Raw genomic sequence first — 22,571 nt, 5'->3', positions numbered from 1 at the left:
ACAATGGGATATTTTTAGTCACAAAGAAGAATAGGATCTCATCTTTAGAAAGAAAATGGATATTGCTCAGAGTCATGTATGATGCAAAATAAGATAGTTACAGAAAGTCAAGTGTTGCGGTCTCCTTTCCTCACAAATGAAAGCGAGTTACAAGCAAGATGACCTGAAAACAAAGGAGGAGAAGTACAAGCGGTGTGAGAGGCGAGGACAGGTGAGTGGGAAAACACATGTGATCAGAACTCAACACAAGGGATGCAGAAATAACACTTTCGAGCTCCTTCATCAACAAAGTGGATCTGCATTCCGGATCAGTGTGGATCTATTGTTAGCATTCCAGAGCATTGTCTCTGACAGAGTGCTGTTTCTCATTTCAGTCTGCTCATGACCGTGAAAGCCAGGAATACATGCAAGTCATATGCATTAATGACTAATATTTAAAAGTTTCTGCTTTCCACATTTGGCTATATGTGAACTTTTTATGTTTAATTTAAAGAAAACACCACATATTAAAAAACAGGCTTTTAAAAGATTTATTTTAGTTGTGATCATGGAGAAGGGTTATGTGTACAGAAATTCATGAACCCCTGGCAGCCAGCTGCCCCTTGAGTTAAAGTAACAAGTGGTTATGAGCTAGCCTGACATAGGCTCTAATGATCCAACTGGGGTCCTTTACATGAATGTCATAGTTTCTTAACCACTGGGCCATCTCTCCAGACCCAGGGATTTTTAATATCTCAAAATTGTTCTAAGAGAATTAATTAAATCACAGTTTTATAATACTAATGATGACCTACGCTTCTAAGATTGTGTGTGCTACACTCCTGAGGACAGGGAATCATTCAGGAATGAAATTCGCGAACAAAAGAGGCAGCACCGATTCCCTTGACCTTATTTTAAACGGAGAATCAGAGGCTCTGACTTTTAAGTGAATGTGTGTAGTCAGAGGCATAGAATGTCCCAGTGTGGCCTTTTCACGTTGAAAGTTATGAAATCAATGAAAAGACCTGTTGAATATTCATCATCTACTCCTCCTCAGAGCAATTTACTTGTAGCCTTGCAAATTTATTTGCATAAATTACGAGAAGTATACAGTAGGTTCTAAAATACAGTTAGGCTCCTTTCGTTAACAAAGTGCATCAGTATTCTGGATCAATCCTGATCTATATTTAGCATTCCACAGCATTGTTCCCTGACAGAGTGCTTCTCATTTCAGCTTTCTGATCACTGTGATCCAAATATTCTCAATTTTTAAGTATCAAGATGATTAAATCACAGCATGGGATTTTACTTAGTGTCCTGCAATGGTCCTTGCTAAATGTTAGTTTCTTGCTTTATTACATTAACATAAATGATTAAATGCAGACATGAAGTTCTGTCTTTTAGGCTTGATTGTTTAAAATTCTCTTCATTTGATTCTGTCCTTTGCCGCTTGCAGATCAGCAGTCCGTCCTCTCGGAATCCATGAGCAGAGGAAAATCACAATGGATGCTCCCTTTGCGTACTGTCATGTGTGGACAGGCCACTCAACTCAAATCAGTTCTTCTAAATTAAACAGAATTCCTTGCCCCCATCTAAATGTAACTTTCTTTTTAAATTATTTATTTATTCTTGAGTGATTGCGTGCATGGATACAATGAAGTTAGATCGTGATCATTTCCAACACTGCTTTTCCTCTTGTGACGCACCTTGTGATCGCCCTGCCCCAACTGCCCTCACAACTCCATAGTTTCATTCATTTATTTATTTATTTGACAGTTTATTCATTTTCTATCTCAGTTGTAGCCTCCTCCCTCATCTCCACCAGGGCCTACCCTCTCTCCCTCTTCTCCTTTTATCCCCTTCCCCTAGACTACTGAAGAGGGGAGTCCTCCTCTCCTGCCATCTGACACTAGCTTCATGTTTTTTTATGTTCTTTTTGAAATTATAATATAATTACATTTATTCCTTTCTTTCTGCCCTCTAAACTTCTCATAGATGCCTCCTTGTTCTCTATTAAATTCATGACCACTATTTCATTGTCATTACATGCATGTATGTATATACCTAAGTATTCTTATATATGACATGCTCAGTCTGTGTAATGTTAACAGTTTGAAGCTTCATTTATCCAATGATATGTAAAATAAAAATTTATAAGGATGCCCCTGAAATGGTTTATCAGTAGAAACACTTACAGCCAGACTCACAACCTGCGTTCAGTCCTTGGAACCCGTATGTAGAAGAAAAAACAAACTCTTGAAAGTTTCACATCATATGCATGTATGTGTGTACATACATCTTACCTTATTAGTGGGTTATATGATCAGTTATTCAAATATCTATTGAATATACATAAGTATTCAATATTATAAAATATATTAATACCTGTTTAATATATGGATAGTCAGAAAAAGGGATTTGGAGGGTAGGCATATTACTGTTGTATTGTTTTATTTTCTTGCTTTGTGAGACAGAGTTTCATAGGTAAAACTAGTTTTACTAGGCTGACTTTGAATTCACATAAAGCCCAAGCAAGCCTGGAACTCCTCATGGTCCTGTCTCAGTACCTAAGTGCTGGGATTATAGATACATATAGCACCATGCCCAACTTTCTAAGTATTATTTTCTAACACAACACAGGCATCTGTACTCAAGTAAAACACAAAACTAGTAAGTGAATTCAGCACTAGCTCTCACAGGCATGCAAAATCATCTCATCTGTAGTGTGCTCTGCTGCCTTGCTTTTTATTTTTAGTGTCTTTCCTAGCTTCTGCTTTGTGCTTACCATTATTCCTTCATATGTTGGTCTAGTGCTATGTATTTTAACGCTAATTACTGGCCCCCAAGATCTGTTCCCTCCACATTGTCATGTGTACCTGTCCTTGTTGTGTAAACCTTGCTCCACCTAATTTAAAGCTGATTGGTTAATAAACAATGCTGAAGCTTGGGATTTGCTGGAAGAAAGGGAGGTGGAGGTTGGGGTTTGAAGGCTGGGGTCAAGGGACCGCAAGGAGAGAAGGAGGAGGAGACAGGATCAGAGGAAAAGGAAATGGACAGTTGGTTAGCGTGGGATCAGCGTGGATGGAGGTGGAGAACATTAACCAGTCTTTTTGGACATGGATGGGAGGTAGCTCGAGATTGTGGCTGGGAGGAAAAGTCAGTTTAAAGGGTTAATATCTGCAATGCCCCGGGTAAAGGCTATTTTATAAAATACAACGGGTGTCTGTGTCTTTATTTGATTGATAGTGGGTTAGGTAAAACCAACGCAATAATGATGGCCTAATAATAAACTTTTATTAGGTCACCCTTTTAAATTTACCACAATATACATACTTCCAGACTTCTGTTTTCATGGAAAAGTAATAGGTGCATTTATTTAAAAAAAATGCTAAAAATGCTTCTTTTACTTGTATTTTAATCTTTTGTGTATAAAATTATTTTATTCAAAATATTTAAGTAAAATGTATGTATGTCTATCCATGTGTGTCCAGGAGAGTATGTAGGAAGGTAACACTTTGTTCCAGTTCAGGCATCAATAATCTCATACATATTCAGCCCCACCAAGTGTGGTTATTGATCCTCTATCTGTCACCAACAAACCCTCTTTAATCATTACTTTTCTGTGGCTGTGACAGAAGGTCCTGACAAAAACAACTTCAGGAAGAAAGCGTTTATTTTAGCTTACAGCTTTGGCTGGGGGGTAGAGGTACGCTGCTTTATGGCTGGGAGGGCACAGCAGCAAGAGTGTGAGGCCAGCCTTGCAAGTCCAGATGCAGAGAGATCCCCTCTTCCCCACATACAGGAAGCGAAACAGGAAGTGAAGCCAGGCAGCAAAACCTCTCCTCCAGTGACATCCTTCCCACAGTAGGGCTCCACTTCTCAAAGGTCCATAACCTTTCCAGGCAGTGTCACCCACAGGGGAACAAAGTTCTAATACATGAGCCTGTGAGCGGCCTTTCTCGCTCAAACCACAGTACCCTCTCTCAGGACTTACTGAGAAAAAGAGTAAAAAAAAAAAAAAGTTCTACTATCTCTCTTGTACTATTTTCTGTATGGTTATCAACAAAGTTTTGAGTATTAACTTGCAAATATCATACTGGATTTCTAAGTGTTGCAGAAGGCCACTAGCAAATTAAGATCAGTTCCTATAGTGACATGCTCCCCTAACCACGTTATGTGGGAAAAACTGAACAAACATTTTCACTACATAAATCCTCTAACTTAGCCTAAAAATTAGGTTGGTGAAGTATACATTTACACTAGCCTGAGAAACACTTACAATGTTCTGAGAAACAAGCGTGATTATCATTGACCTATGCTGTTTTCTTCCAAATGTTTTTGTTAGGAAAGAAAACTAGTAATTCTTCCCAAAGGTATTCTTGGTTAGGCAGCTGAAACAGAGCACAATTGGAAACTAATTATATTCGTGTTCTTATTTGCATAGTTTTTCTCCTGCTCAATGTCACCCAGGAGCCACCGAGCATGAAAGGATCAGCAAAGGTCTGCCAACGGTGCTCTGTTCTCCCCTTTGCTCCCATGGTGCAATCTAAACCAGAGGTTGGCAGTCCCGGCCCCTAGGCTACATTTGACTCAGCACAGTTTGTCAACTAAACTACTGAAGCACAACCCCACCCATTCGTTTATATTGTCAAAGGCTGCTCAACAGCAACAACCGGAGTTGAATGCCTATTAATTATATTTCACAGGCCACAAACTCTGAAATACTTACTATCTGGCCCCAAATAGCGTTTGAGCATTTGCTGATCGGGATAACCGTCCTCTTGTTCGATAAAGCTTTGGGGAAAGTAGAAGAAAGAAGTGGTTAGCATGCACGAAAGAATAAAATGTGTTCCTGTTAGTGGTGTGTCAGCCAGGCACAGTACATGTACGCCTTGTGCGTGAAACGTTTAAATCAAGTTCAACGTGTTTATATTACCACTCCAGATTTTTCTGAATTGCTTGGTGAATAAAACCTTGAAAATCCTTTCTGCCTCTTCATAATTCCTGTTATGCAAACTCTTCAGCCACTGTTGTGTCCCAGAGTGTTTTATCTCATTGTAGCTTGTCACCTATTTCTCCTCTACCTATTGTCCCCAGCCTTCCTTAACCAAAGCTCTATGTTCAAATACCATGAAACAACTCTTAGATTCTGCTGTGACTGAGATCATGAAGTGCCAGTCTTCCTTTCCAGTTCTGTCCATCTCAACAAAACACAACTTCATTACTTGACGGGTACGTAGGTGGTTGCCATTTCTTACCTATTGTGAATAGTGCTGAGATGCACACAGAAGTGGACATGACTCTTTGAAATACGGGTTTCATTCCTTTGTACACGTACCCAGTATCGCACCCATCTGGATCATAGGGTACTTCTATTTCTGTCTTTAGGTTTTAAGGAAATGCCGTATACCGTTCTCCACAGAGACTGTGCCAGTTTGCATTTCCACCACTTGCCAGCCAGTGTTTTCTTCTTCACAGTCCTGTGAACATTCGTTATTTTAAAGGTGTTCTGTGAATCTTACTGGTGCCAAATTATAGACAGTATATTATAATGTCAAAAAAACTAATTTAATTTCACAACTTATTTTTCAAGTTCCCCAACTCAATTTCCCCATATATAAACGGATGACAGGGTAAGTCTCATCCAATCCATCAAGATGAAGTACTTTGGAGTCTTAGCTCTTTTAAATTTTTGAGCAACTCCATTGCTCTTTCTCAGTCTATGAGTTACAATCATCTCTGAGGTGCTTATTTCTTTGCCATGACTTTTTTCATAGGAATCCTGAAACAACATGTATAAAAAAAATTATGGGATAAACATTCTAGTTATTTGATAAGCTATTTTTAGAGAATGTCAAATTACCCCCAAACACTACACTTTCATTTTCTATGCTCAAAACTGTGCATAGCCTTGGACGTCTCTTTAAGTCATAATATGCCCAGGCAGTGTCTGTGATCTACTTTAGCGGCACTCTCTCATGAGCTATGTGAAACTGTACCCACAAGTCCAAGGACGTTGCAACTCACCTCAGCGAGGATTTTGAATCATCACAAAATTTATTGTTCACATCTGAGCTGGCGAGATGACTCAGCAGCTAAAAGCACTTGCTTCTTTAGAGAACCTACTCAGTTCCACTCACCCACGTGGCAGTGCACAAACACCGTAACTTCTGTTCCAGATGATCAAGTGCCTTCCTCTGGCTGCTAGGGACATGCATACAGTCAGCACACAGACGTATATGCAAGCAAATACTCATACATATAAAAATCTTTTAAAAATCTATTTTTTTTAAAAAGGTACTCACATCTTCCATAGATGTCTCCCTAATCAGCTTTAAGGTCCTTGCACAAATATCATAGTTCATGAATGATTTCTTTACTTCAACTAGAAGAATTATTTAAAAAAATATACCCAAAATATATTTTCCCTCTATTTTTCTGTAATATACCCTAAGCATCTGCTGCTGTACAGAATGCATGGGAAGGAGACTTTTCATGTCTGGATGAATTAAGAAGTGTGATGAAACAGTAAAATGCCCTACCCCATGCATGTGTGAAAAGATTCAGTGTCTGCGCTTTAAAAAGAGACTAGAAAGGCAATAAAAATGAACACTCTTTAGTTTCATAAGTAAATAATCCAATAAAAATCAAGTAAGAAATAGGTAACCTCTAGGAAATAGATAACCTCTGCATCTCTCAAGTCATAAGCAGACCACATAGACACACAGTTTCTCACCCTTTTTTTATAGTTACCTGTTTTTTTTCATCATAGGTTATTGTTTTTGATTTATCCAAATTCATATTTATCATAAACATTCCTTGCACTATGACCTCTTATTCTTACTAAAAATATTACACAATCCTCCATTCCTATAATTGTCACTTCTTACTACATTTTTCCTTACTTTAGTATGTTTATATTTTGTTGTCATTAGGCATACTTTATTTGTTAAAATTTATAACTTTCTCCTCCCATATATTCACTTTTGGACTTGATAGACATACTTTCTATTATATTATTAGTGCTTGCTTTGATGAAACCCATTTAAAATATGTTTTTTCCAGTTCTAGCTTATTTTTTTATGAACTTAAATGATTTTTTTATCATAATTAAACATGTGTGTTATATACTTGTTTAAAACTTGGTATAATTTGTGTTGTATTACTTTGCTTAAGTGGACTTCCAGTCACTGTACTGAAAATTTTGATATATCTATCATATATATATATATATATATATATATATATATACATATTAGAAAAATTAAGGTAAATTTTTATGTGGAGAGTTAACAAATTCTCAGTCTTATTAAAAGATATTTGCAAGAGAGAAACATTTAGGAGATGCCCTAGATTTCAACATCCAGTGGAAAATGGTAGAGTTGGGACATTGCATTCTAGAGAATTCCATGAATATAATGGATTCAATCATATGTTTGAGGTCCAGGTTCTTATTATAACCAGGCTAGTTAGATCTTTCAAAACAGAAAAAAAAAATGGGGTTAGCACTATAGAACACAAGTCATGGCTTACTGGTCCAGATATATGATGTTTTAATTTGTAGAACAGAGATATATGAGTATTATTAAAATCTGACATATTACATTGGAAGTTCTTATAAAGCTTCAGAATCTCATTAGTACTCAGATACTCATCCTAAGGAAGGAGGAAACCTCTAACCACCTCAGAATATTTTAGGTCAACAGTGAACCTAAAGTACCTATAGAAATGGAAGGACAGCATGCTTACACAGACATTTTAAAATACAAAATAAAATAACCAGGATGAAACGTGCAAATTAATAATGAATCTTGAAGTAAACAAATACTGCTATTATATAATCAGTAGGAAAAGAAGATAAAGAATTATTTTCTCAGTAAATAGTCCTAGGATGATTGGATATCTACATTCAGAAGAAAGAAACTAGAGTGCTACCTCTCACCAAACAAAAAGGTCAAGTCAACATGGATCAAGCTGCAAATCTAAGACTTGAAAATATGAAGCCATTAAAAGAAAAAAACACAGGATATAAAGCTTCAGAAAATTACCTTTGTTCTGGAATTTTAGCAGAGGCCCTCTGTGGTAGGCTGCTGTCCTGTTCCCTGTTTTCTCCCTCTTCCGATATCCATCCCATTTGCCTTTCTGAGTGAGGATTGATCATCTTACCCAAGGTCCTCCTTCTTGCTTAGCTTCTTTAGGTGTTCAGATTTTAGTATGTTTATCCTATATTCTATATCTAATACCCACTTATAAGTGAGTATATACCATGTTGTCTTTCTGCTTCTGGGATACCTCACTCAGGATGATCTTTTCTAGTTCCCATAATTTGCCTGCAAATTTCATGATTTCCTTGTTTTTAATTGCTGAGTAGTATTTCATTGTGTAAACATACCACAATTTCTGTATCCATTCCTAAGTTGAGGAACATCTGGGTTGTTTCCATATTCTGGCCATTATGAATAAAGCTGCTACAAATGTAGTTGAACAAATGTCTTTGTTGTGCACTTGAGCATCTTTCAGTTATATGCCTAGGAGTGGTATAGCTGGGTCTTGAGGTAGTGCTACTTCTTATTGTCTGAGAAAGTGCCAGATTGATTTCCAAAGTATTTGTACAGGTTTACATCACCACCAGCAATGGAGGAGAGTTTCCCTTTCTCCATCTCCTCTCAACATGTGTTGTCACTTGAGATTTTGATCTTAGCCATTCTGATGAGTATAAGGTGAAATCTCAGGGTCGTTTAATTTGCATTTCACTGATGACTAAGAATGTTGAGCATGACAGAGGACCTCTGAAAATCTCTGCCCTGCAGACTATCAATGTAGATACTGAGACTTATGGGCAACATTTGGGCAGAGTGCAGGGAATCTTAGGAAAGAAGTGGAAAATAATAGTAAGATCTGGAGAGGACAGGAACGCCATAAAGAGAGCAACAGAACCAATAATATCTGAGAACAGGGGTCTTTCCTGAGACTGCTATTCCAACCAAGGACTATGCATGGAGATAACCTAAGACCCCTGCACAGATGTAGCCCATGGCAGTTCAGTATCCAAGTGGGTTCCATTGTAATAGGAACAGGGACTGTCTCTGACATGAACTGATTGGTCTGCTCTTTAATTTTCTCCCCCTGAGGGGGAAGCAGCATTACCAGGCCACAGAAGAAGACAATGCAGCCACTCTTGATGAGACCTAATTGTCTAGGATCAGAAGGAAGGAAAAGAAGTCCTCCCCTATCAGTGGACTTGGGGAGGGGCATGCAGGCAGAGGGTGGCAGAAGGGAGGGATTGGGATGGGAGGAGGGAGGGAACCACAGGGGGGATACAAAGTGAGTAAAGTTTAATTAATAAAGAAAAATAAATAAATAAATAAATAAATAATTGATAAAAGAAAAAAAAGTTTTTCTCTGCCATTTGATATTTATCTATAAAAGAATTCTCTGTTTAGCACTTTTTAAAATTGGATTACTAGATTTGTCTCTTTTTAAAATCTAGAGTTCTTTACATATTCAGGATATTACTCCTCTATCAAATATAGGGTTGGTGAAGACCCTTTCCCAGTCTTTAGGCTGTAGTTTTGTTCTGCTGACAGTGTCATTGCTTTACAGAAGCTTTTCAGTTTCCTGAGATCCCATTTATTGATTGTTGTTCTTGTTTAATTTTTCTATTAATTATACTTTATCACTTTGTATCCCTCCTGTAGCTCCCTTCCTCCTCCCCTCCCAATCCCTTCCTTCCTTCCCCTTCTTCACATATGCCCCTCCCCAAGTCCACTGGTAGGGGAGGTCTTCTTTTCCTTCCTTCTGATCCTAGTCTATTAGGTCTCATCAGGAGTGGCTGCATTGTCTTCCTCTGTGGCCTGGTAAGGCTGCTCCCCATTCAGGGAGAGGTGATCAAAGAGCAGACCACTCAGTTCATGTCAGAGATAGTACCTTTTCCCATTACTATGGAACCCACTTGGAGACTGAATTGTCATGGGCTACGTCTGCGCAGGGGTTCTAGGTTATTTCCATGCATGCTACTTGGTTGGAGTATCAGTCTCAGGGAAGACCCCTGAGATTTTTTGGTTCTGTTGCTCTCCTTGTGGAGCTTCTGTCCTCTCCTGATCTTACTATTCCAGAAGTTGTCTCCTGTACCAATGAGTTCTAGGCTCTTCCCCACTTTTTCTTCTGACCGATTTAGTGTGTCTGGTTTTATGTTGAGGTCTTTGATCCACTTGGACTTTACTTTGGTGCAGGGTGATAAATATGGATCTATTTGCAATTTTCTACATGTAGACATCCAGTTAGACCAGCACCATTTGTGGAAGATGCTGTCTTTTGTCCACAGTAAGGTTTTGGTTTCTTTGTCAAAAATCAAGAATCCGTAGGTGTGTGGGTTTATTTCTAGGTCTTCTATCAGAGTCCATTGTTCCACCATTCTGTTTCTATGCCAGTACCATGCAGTTGTTATTACTATTGCTCTGTAGTACAGCTTGAAATCAGGGATGAAGATACCTCCAGATGATCTATTGTTGTAGCAACGATTGTTTTGCAATTCTGTTTTTTTTTTTCACATAAAATTGAAAATTGTTCTTTCAAGGTCTGTAAAGAACTGTATTGATATTTTGATGGGAATTGAATTGCATCTGTAGATTGCTTCTGGCAGTATCGCCATTTTCACTCTGTTAATCCTCACAATCCATGAGCATGGGATTCTATCTTCTGATATATTCCTCGATTTTTTTCTTCAGAGACTAGAAGTTTTTTTCAAACAGATTTTCACTTGCTTGTTTAGAGTCACACCAAGGTACTTTATGTTATTAGTGGCTATTGTGAAGGGTGTACTTTCCCTAATTTCTTTCTGATCCCTTTTTTCTTACACAAGTGGGCTACTGGCTTTTTTGAGTTAATTTTGTATCCAACCACTTGCTGAAGGTGTTTATCTGCTGTAGGAGTTCTCTGATTTTTTGGGACACTTATGTATACTATCATATCATCTGCAAATAGTGATATTTTGACTTCTTCCTTTCCAATTTGTATCCCCTTGATCTCTTTTAGTCGTCTTATTGCTTCAGCTAGGAATTCAAGTACTATGTTGAGGAGATATAGAGAGAGTGGGCAGCCTTGACTTGTCCCTGATTTCAGTGGGATTGATTTAAGTTTCTCTCCATTGAGTTTGATGTTGGCTATGGGATTGCTGTATGCTGTCTTTTTTATATTTAAGTATGTGACTTGTATCGCTCATCTCTCCAAGACTTTAAACATGAATGGGTATTGGATTTTGTCAAATGCTTTTCGGCATCTAAGATTGTCATGTGATTTTTCTCCTTTAGTTTGTTTATATGGTGGATTACATCATGGATTTCTGTATATTGAACCACCACTACATGACTTGGATGAAGTCTACTTGGTCATGGTGGATGATATCTTTTATGTGTTCTTGGATTCGATTTGCAAGTGTTTTAATGAGTATTTTTGCATCAATGCTCACAAGAGAAATAGATCTGAATTTTTCTCTCTTTATTTTTTTGTTGGGTCTTTGTGCAGTTTAAGTATCAAGGTGATTGTGGCTTCATAGAAAGAGTTTGGTAATGTTCTTTCTGTTTCTATTTTGTGGAATAATTTAAAGAGGATTGGAGTTAGCTCTTCTTTGACGGTCTAGTAGAATTCTGCACTGAACCATCTGGCCGTGGCCTTTTTTTGGAAGGGAGAATTTTGATGGCTGCTTGTATTTTCTTGGGGGTATAGGACTATTTATTCTATTTACCTTGATACTATTTATACTATTTATACTATTGATACTATTTATCTTGATTTAATTTTGGTAAATGGAATCTATGAAGAAAATTGCTCATTTCATAAAAATTTTCAAAATTTGTGGCATATAGGCTTTTGTAATAAGACCTAATGATTGGATTTCCTCAGTGTCTGTCGTTATGTCTCCCTTTTCATTTCTAATTTTGCTGATTTGGACAGTTTCTCTCTGCCTCTCAGTTTGTTTAAGGGTTTGTCTATCTTGTTGATTTTCTCAAAGAACCAGCTCTTGGTTTCATTGATTCTTTGAAGTCATAGATTTCAACTCTGAGTTTGACTATTTAGAATTGTTTCCTCTTAGGTGTGTCTGCTTCTTTTTTATAGGGCTTTTAGGTGTGCCATCAAGTTTCTTGTATGAGATATCTCAAACTTTCTGGAGGCTCTTAGTGCTGTGAACTTTCCTCTTAGCACTGCTTTCATTGTGTCCCATAACTTTGGGTAAGTTGTGCCTTCATTTCCGTTGACTTTTAGGAAGTCTCTAATTTCCTTTTTCTTTTCTTCCCTGACCAAGCTATCATTGAGTAGAGAGTTGTTTAGTTTCCATGTGTGTATAGGATTTCTGTTATTTCTGTTGCTATTGAGGTCTAGTTTTAGGCAATGGGAGTCTGATAGGATACAAGGGATTATTTCAATCAAATTGTATCTGTTGAGGCTTGATTTGTGCCCAACAATACGATCAATTTTTGAGAACGTTCTGTGAGGGGCTGAAAAGAAAGTGTACTCTTTTGAGTTTAGGTGAAAATTTCTATAAACATCTATTAAGTCCATGTGATTTAGAACCTCTCTAAGTGCCATCATTCCCTATGTAGCTTCTGTCTAGATGATCTGCCCCTTGGTGAAAGTGAAGTGTTGAAGTCTCCCACTATTAAGGTGTTGGGATCCATGTTTGACTTCAGCTTTAATAATGTTTCCTTTAGAAATGCAGGTGCTCTTGTGTTTAGGGAATTGATGTTCAGGATTATAATATCCTCCTGGTGGATTTTTTCTTTGAACAGAATGAAGTGTTCCTCCTCATGTTTTTTGATTAATTTTGGTTGAAAGTTCATTTTATTAGATATTAAGATAATTACTCCAGCTTGTTTTCTCTGTCCATTTGCTTGAAAAACATTTTTCTAGCCCTTTACTCTGAGGTAGTGTTTATCTTTTTTGCAGAGGTGTGTTTTTAAAATGTAACAAAATGTTAGAGGCTGTTTCTACAGATGTTCTGTTAGTCTGTATCTTTTTATTGGAGAGTTGAATCCATTGATGTTGATAGATAAGAGTGACCAATGAGTGATAGTTATTTTTATTGTGGAGTTGGTATTACTATTGATTATTTTTTTTTCAATTCTTTGTTGTGAAGTTATCTCTATCCTTTGCTTTTCTTAGGTGTAGTTGCTTTTGTTGGATTGGAGTTTTCCTTCTAGTATCTTCTGTAGGGCTGCGTTGCTATGTAGATATTGTTTAAGTTTAGTTTTGTCATGGAATATTTTGTTTTCTCCATCTATGTTGATTGAAAGCTTTGCTGGGTATAGTAATAGTTGGCATCTGTGGTCTCTTAGAGTCTTCATGACATCTGCCCAGGTCCTTCTGGCTTTCATAGTTTCTGTTGAGAAGTCTGGTGTAATTCTGATAAGTCTAACTTTATATGGACTTGGCCTTTTTCTCTTGCTGCATTTGATATTTTTTCTTTGTTCTGTAGATTTTGTATTTTGACTGTGATGTGACGTGATGTGTTTCTTTTCTGGTCTAGTCTATTTGCTGTTCTGTAGGTCTCTTGTATGCTAATGGACATCTCTTTCTTTAAGTTGGGAAAATTTTCTTCTTTGATTTTCTTGAAAATATTTTCTGGACCTTGGAGCCTGGAATCTTCTTTTTCATCTACTTCTATTATTCTTAGATTTCATCTTTTCATGGCACCCTTGATTTCTTGGATATTTCTGTTTGGAACTCTTCTGATTTTATTTTTTCTTTGAGAGATTTATCAACTGCATTTGTATCTTCAACACCTGAGATTCTTTCTTTCATCTCTTATATTCTGTTGGTGATGCTTACCTTTATATTTCCTGATAATTTCTCTAAATTCTCCAGCTCCAGGGTTTTCTCTGTTTGTGTTTTCTTTATTCATTCTAATTCTGTTTTCATGTCTTGCAACATTTCCTTCACCTGTAAGAATGTGTATTCCTGTCCCTCCATGATGGCCTGTATTTTTTTTTTTTTGCTTTCCTCTTTTTGTGTGGCTATATTTGCTTGTATTTTTTGAGAGCTTTGTTCATTTCCTCTTTATGTGCCTCTAATAATTCAATAAGCATAGTTTTAAAATCATTTTTCTGTGTTTCCAATAATTTAAAATATCAATTGATTTTGGGAGTTGCTAGTAAAGCTTTGATATCCTGATTTTTGTTGGATGTGTTCTTATGCTGACCTTTAGCCATCTGCTTAATCTAAACTTCACTGTTTGTTCCTGGAGTCTGTACTTCAGACTGGGTCCATTTGTCTCTGGTGTCTGGAGTATTCTTCAAGAAGATGAGATAGGTCCACAGGTTTGAGGCAGATGTTGGTGTTCCAGCTGTAACTAAGGGCGGAAGGTCATAGGAGCAGATGAGCAAGTGCTGGTGTGTGCATGGTTGTGTGCCTTGAGGGAGAGGGTGCTACAGCATGTAGATGCCTGGAAGTGTGGAGCTTAATGCTGGACGGGGTGCTGGTGTTGTTCTAAGGTGCAATGTGCTGCACAGGTGCCCTGCATACCTCAGTGGCCTACAGGTCTGTTGCATCGGCCCCCTGGTCTTCAGATCTGTCTGGGCTCCAGGAACTGTTTGTCTGGACTCCACTGGTAGACCCACCGAACAGTGGCTTCCATGTTGAGAACAATGTCTGAAGGATCTCTGGGTTGCCCACAGTGAGGGTGTGGGTAGGAGGGATCTGATGTCTGGTTGATATTGTAGAGGGCCCCTGGATCTGTGGTTCTGCATGCTCTCACTTGAAGGCACCCTCACCATCTTGCAGGCCTAATAGGAAAGCACAGGAGTTCCTCCTGTACTCTACTCTCAGATTTGGGCCGCAGGGGCAAATGAGAACGTAGGAGATTGTCGGCTCAGTAGTGTCCACTGTTCCCCCCATCCCCTGGCAGGGGACCCATACTTGAGAATGCTGTCTCAGTCACTGAGCACAGAGGCACCTGCAGGGACTAGTCACAGCCAAATACCTGGGAGGACAGTACAGCAGCCTGCCACAGCCGCCGACCTAGTAGGCCCATGTAGTCACAGGCTGCAGCTGCACACCTGGGGGGCCCTTAATGCATCTGGTGCCTCAGTCTCCCAGCATGGAGGCTCCTGCTTGGGTCAACCAGTGCTGCCTCCATAAAGCAAGGACGACCGTTTTGGGGGCAAGAGGAAGTTCAGTGCAGTTGAATATTCGCGACTCTCAGTCCCTGGAGACGGCCACGGGTGACCTGGATCCAAACTGCCCCAACTCATGGATTGTCCCCTCTTGCCCAGGAAGCCTCGATGTCGATGCTCTGGCTTCAGCTGTCCCTCCACTCACTAATTTTGGAGTGTCGGATCCTGTGCCCCTTAGATATGGTACATGCTGGTCGCTGCCATCTAGGACTCAGACATGAATCTTGGCTCTTACTATCTTTCCAAATAAAAATTGTCTAATTCACTACTATATAGTACATTGACTAGGAAGAATACTGTTTAACATTGATGTTTGTACATTATTACATATAGTTTATTACACTACTATAATAATAGTACAGTACTGTGACTATAAAAATAGTAACATTCTGCAGAGTTTAAAAAGCTGAAAAAATGATTTTGAAATTTTTCTCCTTAAACAAAAAGATAAATATTTAAGGCAATAAATATGTTTAACCTATATCAATGTGTCAAAATTCATATTGCTCCAATAATATTTATAATTATTAGGCTTTTTTATAGTTTTAGTTAAAACTAAAAAAGCAAAGAAAGATAAAGAATGTTTTAAAAATAAATTGAAATTTTCCTGTTTTGAATTCAGAGCTTGTCACTGAGGTCTCCCACAGTAAAAGAAGAACTCAAACGATGCTGAGATTTGAAGATGGCACAAGTCTAGTTTTCTCCCTGAGGTGGTAGCTAAGTTATCATAGATGATATAGAGTCCTTGAAGGGCTTAATGATTACTGTTAGTTGCCAACTCAATGAGATCTAGATCCCCCGGTGAGACATGCTCTGGGTGTGCCTGTGGGGATCATCTTGGTGAGGGTAATGGATTAAAGAATACCCACATTTCCTACATAATAGACATTCCTGGGATTGGAATCCTGGACTACAAAATATGAAAGAAAGGATCTGAGCTGAATACCAGTATTTTTGTCTCTTTGTTCCTGATTGTGGATGAAATGTGACTAGCTGTTTCTCGCTTCTGCCATCTTATCTTTCCTTCCATGATGAGCTGTATACTTGGAACAGGAGCCCAAACAACCCCTCTTCTCCTTACGTTGCTTTTGGCAAAATATTTCATAACAGCAATATCATAATATATTATGATATAAAATACAAGTTCATAGTTTTAAGGACAGTTTATTTATTTATTATTCATTTATTTTTTGGTTTGTTAAAACATGGTTAACTTTGGCTGTCCTGAAATGCTCTTTGTAGTCCAATCTGGCCTCAAACTCACAGAGATCCAATGTCTTTCTCTGTGTGCTGAAATTAAAGGTGTGTGCCATGATGCCTGCCTTCTCTTTTCTTCAGTTAGTTGCACATGTTTTTCTTTTATCTTAGAAAATAGTATAAAATAGTTTTTATAAACCACAGGTTGATATTGAGGTGAACATAAATGATGTTTCCCTTTCATAGAAATAATTTTCCCACTGAGTATAGGAGACAGATGGGTCTTTGTGTTCACAAATAAGTACTTGGGGAACCAGTAATGGTAAGCCGATAGGCATAGTGCTGTCTCTTCAAAAGAAAAGGTATAACATGTCTTTGTCAGTGCAGAATTCTGAAAACAGATGTGGCTACAGTCCTCACCCAAACCCTCCTCTTGAGTTAGTCTCAGTCAATCTGTAGAACCTATCTATGTAGAAGATATTTATTGCTCTTTACAAAGAGTTTTGATGTAATCATGTCTTAAGCTTTTTGTGCACATGGGATTGAATTATTGCCAGAAGACTTTTTCTGAAGTGTGCTTAAATGTACCAAAATTAAATTACTTGAAGGAGTTTGGACCCACACTGGCTACCGAGTTTTGCTGAATAGAACAAACTTCTTGCCTTCTGTAGGTCATTATTCTGCCGCACAGGGTCGGGCAGCTGTGGTTGCAGACACCTCTGCCCTTTGCAGTTGAGTTTTTATTTATCTGTTTGTTTTGGTTTTAGCTGCAATCCCCTCTTGGCTTCTTCTGAGATAAATGCCACCTACTAATCTACATTTTTGTTAAAGCTGTCCCTATTCTCTCTCTCCTCTCCCCTTTTCTTTTCACTGTGGTTGCATTAAAGAATCTCCTCTTTTCTCCATGTCACTTAACTATTAGATATATGAAAATATTGTCACCCATCTTTAGAATTGCTCCTTACATTTCTCTGAACAAATCTCTTTCTAAACACTGACAAACCAATTCAGTAGTGGTGGACAGGCTTTTGTAATCTACCCAACTAAGAAAAATATATCTTCTATCTCTTTCACCAGACATATTCTGCAGCTTTTCCTTCAGATTCTCCATTACCATGGCACCTTCTTTTATTGAGTTCCTCATCAAGCCAACCCTTGATGAGTGCTGACACTATCTAGCTTACATCACATAAATCCTTTGTAGGCCTTGCTGCCTTTGCCATGCTTATCATTCAAGCACAGATACAGTTTAGGCCTAACTAGAATCAGAGTTATATACCTACTTTGAAACCTCTGGAATAAGCCCAACTGTCACCTACAACAGGAGCACCTGGAGACATGAAGAATGAAGTAGCTTTCCTCATGGTACTATGTCCTTTGTCTGTTACATATTTCATACAGACAAACCATTAGCTACAAGTCTTACCTCATGTTTAATATTATCCCACTATCCCCTTCAGGGGTGTTCAGTAATTAATTACTTGCTTTCTATTTATTGAAAGATCATTTTTATTATCTTTTTCTGTTACTGTTATTCCTTAGCAATTTAAAATATTTTTTAAATCATGCCTCACATCTTCTTTCCTAATCTAGGTCATTGCTGCTCTCTGAAATTCTAATATAATGTGGGAGCAAGGCTGAACAAGAGGCATGCTTGAATAGTCATTGACAAAGATCAGGGATTGTACATCAATTCTATGATATGGAATCATTTACATTCTCTCCAGGTAATTGGGACCATTCTATAACTTCTCACAATATATCAAATAACTAGCTTAGCAAATCTCAAACTGTATAATTACTTTCATATTTGTTTTTTCTTTGGATTACGTTTTTGTCATTTGCCAAGGACAAAAATTTTTTTCAAGCCCCATTTTTTTTTAATTTACTGTCTAAAAATGTGTTTGTCAGCATTAAATAGCAAGCTCCTATATTATTTGCAGCCAATCAAAATCCACATTTTGTTGATAACTTTTTATCTCAAGGAGACACATACCTGTTAATGACAAATGATTATGCAAAGGCTAAAATTATTAGAAAGAAAAATACTCCCTAGAGATGAGGCTGGCATCTTATCTTTTGCACACTTTTGTAATATTTGTAATCAATGTTCAGGTGGCTGAAGAGATGATTCTTCATTAAAAGCATTGTTGTTCCTGCAGAGGACCCGGGTATAGTTCCCCAATGCCCACAGGGTACCTTACAATAATATACAAATTCAGTTCCAGTTAATCCAACTCCTCTTTCTGGCCCCCGTATCTATCAAGCATGAATTCGGTGAATTTACATATATTCAGAGAGAATATTCATACACATAAGATGAAAATAAATAAATCCAGTAAGAATCAAAATATTTAAATAGTTTTCATTTTAATGAATAACAATTAGCTTTTCATTTTAAAAAGAATTGCAATTAATTTTTAAATACATATGGATAATTAAGCATTAAATATGTATGGTTGATATTAATTAAACTCATGTTTTCTGTTAATATATAACATTCTAATTATACAATATATATTTATCCCCGTAATACATTTTATAAAATATTTGTGTAGTAATTTGCAGGTATGTGTAGGATTTTATAATATCTGGATACATTTTAAAGTATATATTTAGAGTTCTGAAGTATTTACTACTAAGTAAAGCTAAAATAATTTTTTGTTGTAGAAACGGAATAACAATTTTCTTTTTCTCTATGCTTCCTAAATCAATTCAGTTAGATTATCTTTGTTTCTAAGAATAAGAACATTAATCCATCATGCCCTATTTTCCTGTTTCCCTCTGCCTCATAAAATTTCTTCATTGTTTTTGTTTTTATGTATTTTCCATTTCTGAGTCCTAAAAACAGCTATTTGTAAAGAATCCTTTTTTTTAATCTTACTTTCAATTTTATTAGTGAACAAACTCAAATTATTTATTGTCAAATCATGTCGGGAGAATAAAACTCTGCCTTAAACTCGTTCTGTTTGTCCTGGGGCAGAAAACAGGCCTGGAGCGTCCAGCAGGAAATCATCACTACTGCATGGCTGTAGTCCTGTCTTCTCCAGCTCATTGGCAAAGGGCAGTGCTTAGAGACACTGAATGCTGGTGAATACCAACACCAAGCAACTAAACCAGCAAGGCATCCTTTCAGGTGCTTATTTGCTGTGTCTGCCTAGCACGTATTTTCCCAGACACAAACTTCCCACTTCCTCTGCACCAGAGTGACAGGCCCATTTGTTATCAGTGACCTTAATGAACATCCAGTCAAGGTCAGAGTTTTCCCATTTATGGATCTATAAATCCTACATGACCACCAGCTGAACATTTCTCACTTCTGCCAGAGAAAAAGGAATTTTTTTTTGTACTGGGGATTGTAAGAGAATTATTAGAGAATGTTATGTTTCTTTCTTAGAAATTAACTTGAGATTTAAACCTCATAACTTAGGATGGTGTATTTGTTCCTTTTGGGAAAAAAATAATACTATGTGCTAGTTAAAAAGGTTACTTTTGTTAATAGATTAATATCAGTGTTTGGAGCTTGTCACACTGGGGTTATTTTCTACTCTCTATGTACTACTTCATCTGAAATGGAAATGGGCTAGTCCCTGCCTTAAAGTGCTTCTGAAGATTAAACAACACAGTATTTGCAAAGTGCTGAATATAACTTCTGCAACACAGTGATCCTCCAACACGCATCAGTTTTCACATTACCTGTGATTTATGTTATATAGTCATCAGATTTTTGTTTTAGGATACTGCTATGCGGTCGGCTTTTTGTTTTTCCAGGTAAACATAGTGGCACATACAAAATAGCCGCAAACAAACATGATTTATCAGTAGAATACCAGGACAAGAGCGCTTCACACTTTGGAATGTAGTAAGGAAATAGGTGAGAAAGAGAAGCTGGCAGTAGGAAGTGGGTTCTGTCTGCTGTTGTTCTTGCTGTTCTGAGGCAGCACCTTGTTGTGTCGCCCTCACTGGCTTAATGAACCCTGTGCAGACCAGGTCAGGCTCAAGCTTATAGTATCGCTCCTGCCTCTCCCTTCTGACTGCTGAAGTGACAGGCTGGACAAATAAATTGGCATATCACAAAGGGTTTCTTAATATTTCCAGCCTTTCTGGATTAAAATGAGTAGAACTAATCATTAGAGGCCATTGGGTAGCTAACACCAAGATCAAAAGCCACAAGGAGAATCCATGATTCTCTTTTGAAATCTATTTCTACCAAACATAACTCCGTTAAATGCCAAGATTTATGACCTTTATATGGAGTGAAGGTGGAATATGTTACAATATCACTGCAACTTTTAGAGTAAAAAAGAATGTGTGTGTGTGTGTGTGTGTGTGTGTGTGTGTGTGTGTGTGTGTGGATGGATTTTTTGGTGCCTCTTGAGAAAAGTAGAATATCTCAATTTGTTAAATGTTAAAATGAACTATATTCTTCATTGGACATGTGGACAAAAACAAGAATATTGTAGTTAAAATCAGCATTATCCCAGGATCATGAAGAATGTGTCATTTATTGTGTTAATTTGTACCAATTGACAAAGGAATTAGATATAATCTATCTTTCCCGAGAATATGACAATAGGAAATCCGATCACACCTGTTTGCAGAATAACAATATGTCACAGTAGGCACAGGGTATTAGGAGAGGTAATTTGATTTATTGAACTCCAAATGGCTTTGGAGCCTGCACTTGACATTTTGATGAGTGGTCAAAGCTAGGTTGGGAGAGTCAAAGATCAGACTTCACACTTTAAGCTGCATATACTTCCCACTCTTACAAAACCAAACTAAGAAATTCAGCCTCTAAGCAATAAAATGTCTGTTTTATATGAAAGTTACATTTCATAGTATAACTAATTGTGAACTTGGATCTATTAAGTTGACTTTGTCATTTGCTTTTATGTAGTAATGGGGCGCTCATTTTTCTTTGCTTTTTACCTAGTTATTTAAATTTTTATGAGGTCTGCAAGTTAGTAAAGGATAAATAATATAAGTTGTTCATGTATTTTCTTTAGAAAACAAATACAAAGATTGATTAAATTTCTCAAAAAAGACAATGTAGAAATAAATATGATATATGTAAATATGATTACAAAAACAAAAGTATTTCTACTAATTGAGAAAAATTCATGTTTATAGATAATATGTGAAGTATCATTCTGTGTCATCAAAATAGTCAAAGATACTATCTTGTCTCCAGGATGAGATGTAACTTCCTTGTGAGGTCTAAATTTATCTATATTGAATCCCCCATTTCTGAACAAAGACTTTATTCTACAAAATTGTTTAATAGATTATGCTCTAATCTTAGTATTTTCACATGCATAATGATTTTTCCAAAATGTTCTTCATTCTTCTCAATGCTGTTTAAACAAATATTTGCCTTCAACAATGTAGGTTAAAACCTGGTGTGTCTCAATCCAGACATACCACTCCTAGGCATATATCCAAAAGAGGCTCAAGTACACAATAAGGACATTTGCTCAACCATGTTTGTAGCAGCTTTATTTGTAATAGCCAGAAGCTGGAAACAGCCCAGATGCCCCTCAACTGAAGAATGGATGCAGAAATTGTGGTACATACACATTGTATATGGAATATTACTCAGCAATGAAAAATAAGGAAATCAGGAAATTTGTAGGTAAATGGTGGGACTTAGAAAGGATCATCCTGAGTGAGCTGTCCCAGAAGCAGAAAGACACACATGGTATATACTTACTCATATAGACATATAACATAGGATAAACCCACTAAAAACTGTACATCTAAAGAAAATAAGCAAGAGAGAGGACCCTGACTAAAATGTTCAATCCCCATCCTGAAAGGCAAAGAGGATGGACATCAGAAGATGAAGAAAACAGGAAACAACCTAGGAACCTGCCACAGAGGACCTCTGAAAGGCTCTGCCCTGCAGACTATCAAAGCAGATGCTGAGACTTATGGCCAACTGTTGGGCAGAGTGCATGGAATCTTATGTAAGAAGTGGGAAATAGTAAGAGCTGAAGAGGACGGGAACCTCACAAGGAGAGCAACAGAACCAGAAAATTTGAACACAGGGAACTTCCCAGAGACTCATACTCCAACCAAGGACTATTCATGGAGATAACCTAGAACCCCTGCATAGATGTAGCCCATGGCAGTTCAGTGTCCAAATGGGTTACATAATAATGGGAAGAGGGACTGCCTCTGACATAAATTGATTGGCCTGTTCTTTGATCACCTCTCCTGAGAGGG

This window comes from Meriones unguiculatus, chromosome 15, assembly GCF_030254825.1.
Source record: "Meriones unguiculatus strain TT.TT164.6M chromosome 15, Bangor_MerUng_6.1, whole genome shotgun sequence".
NCBI lineage: Eukaryota > Metazoa > Chordata > Mammalia > Rodentia > Muridae > Meriones > Meriones unguiculatus.
Note: the sequence above shows the minus strand (reverse complement) of the source record.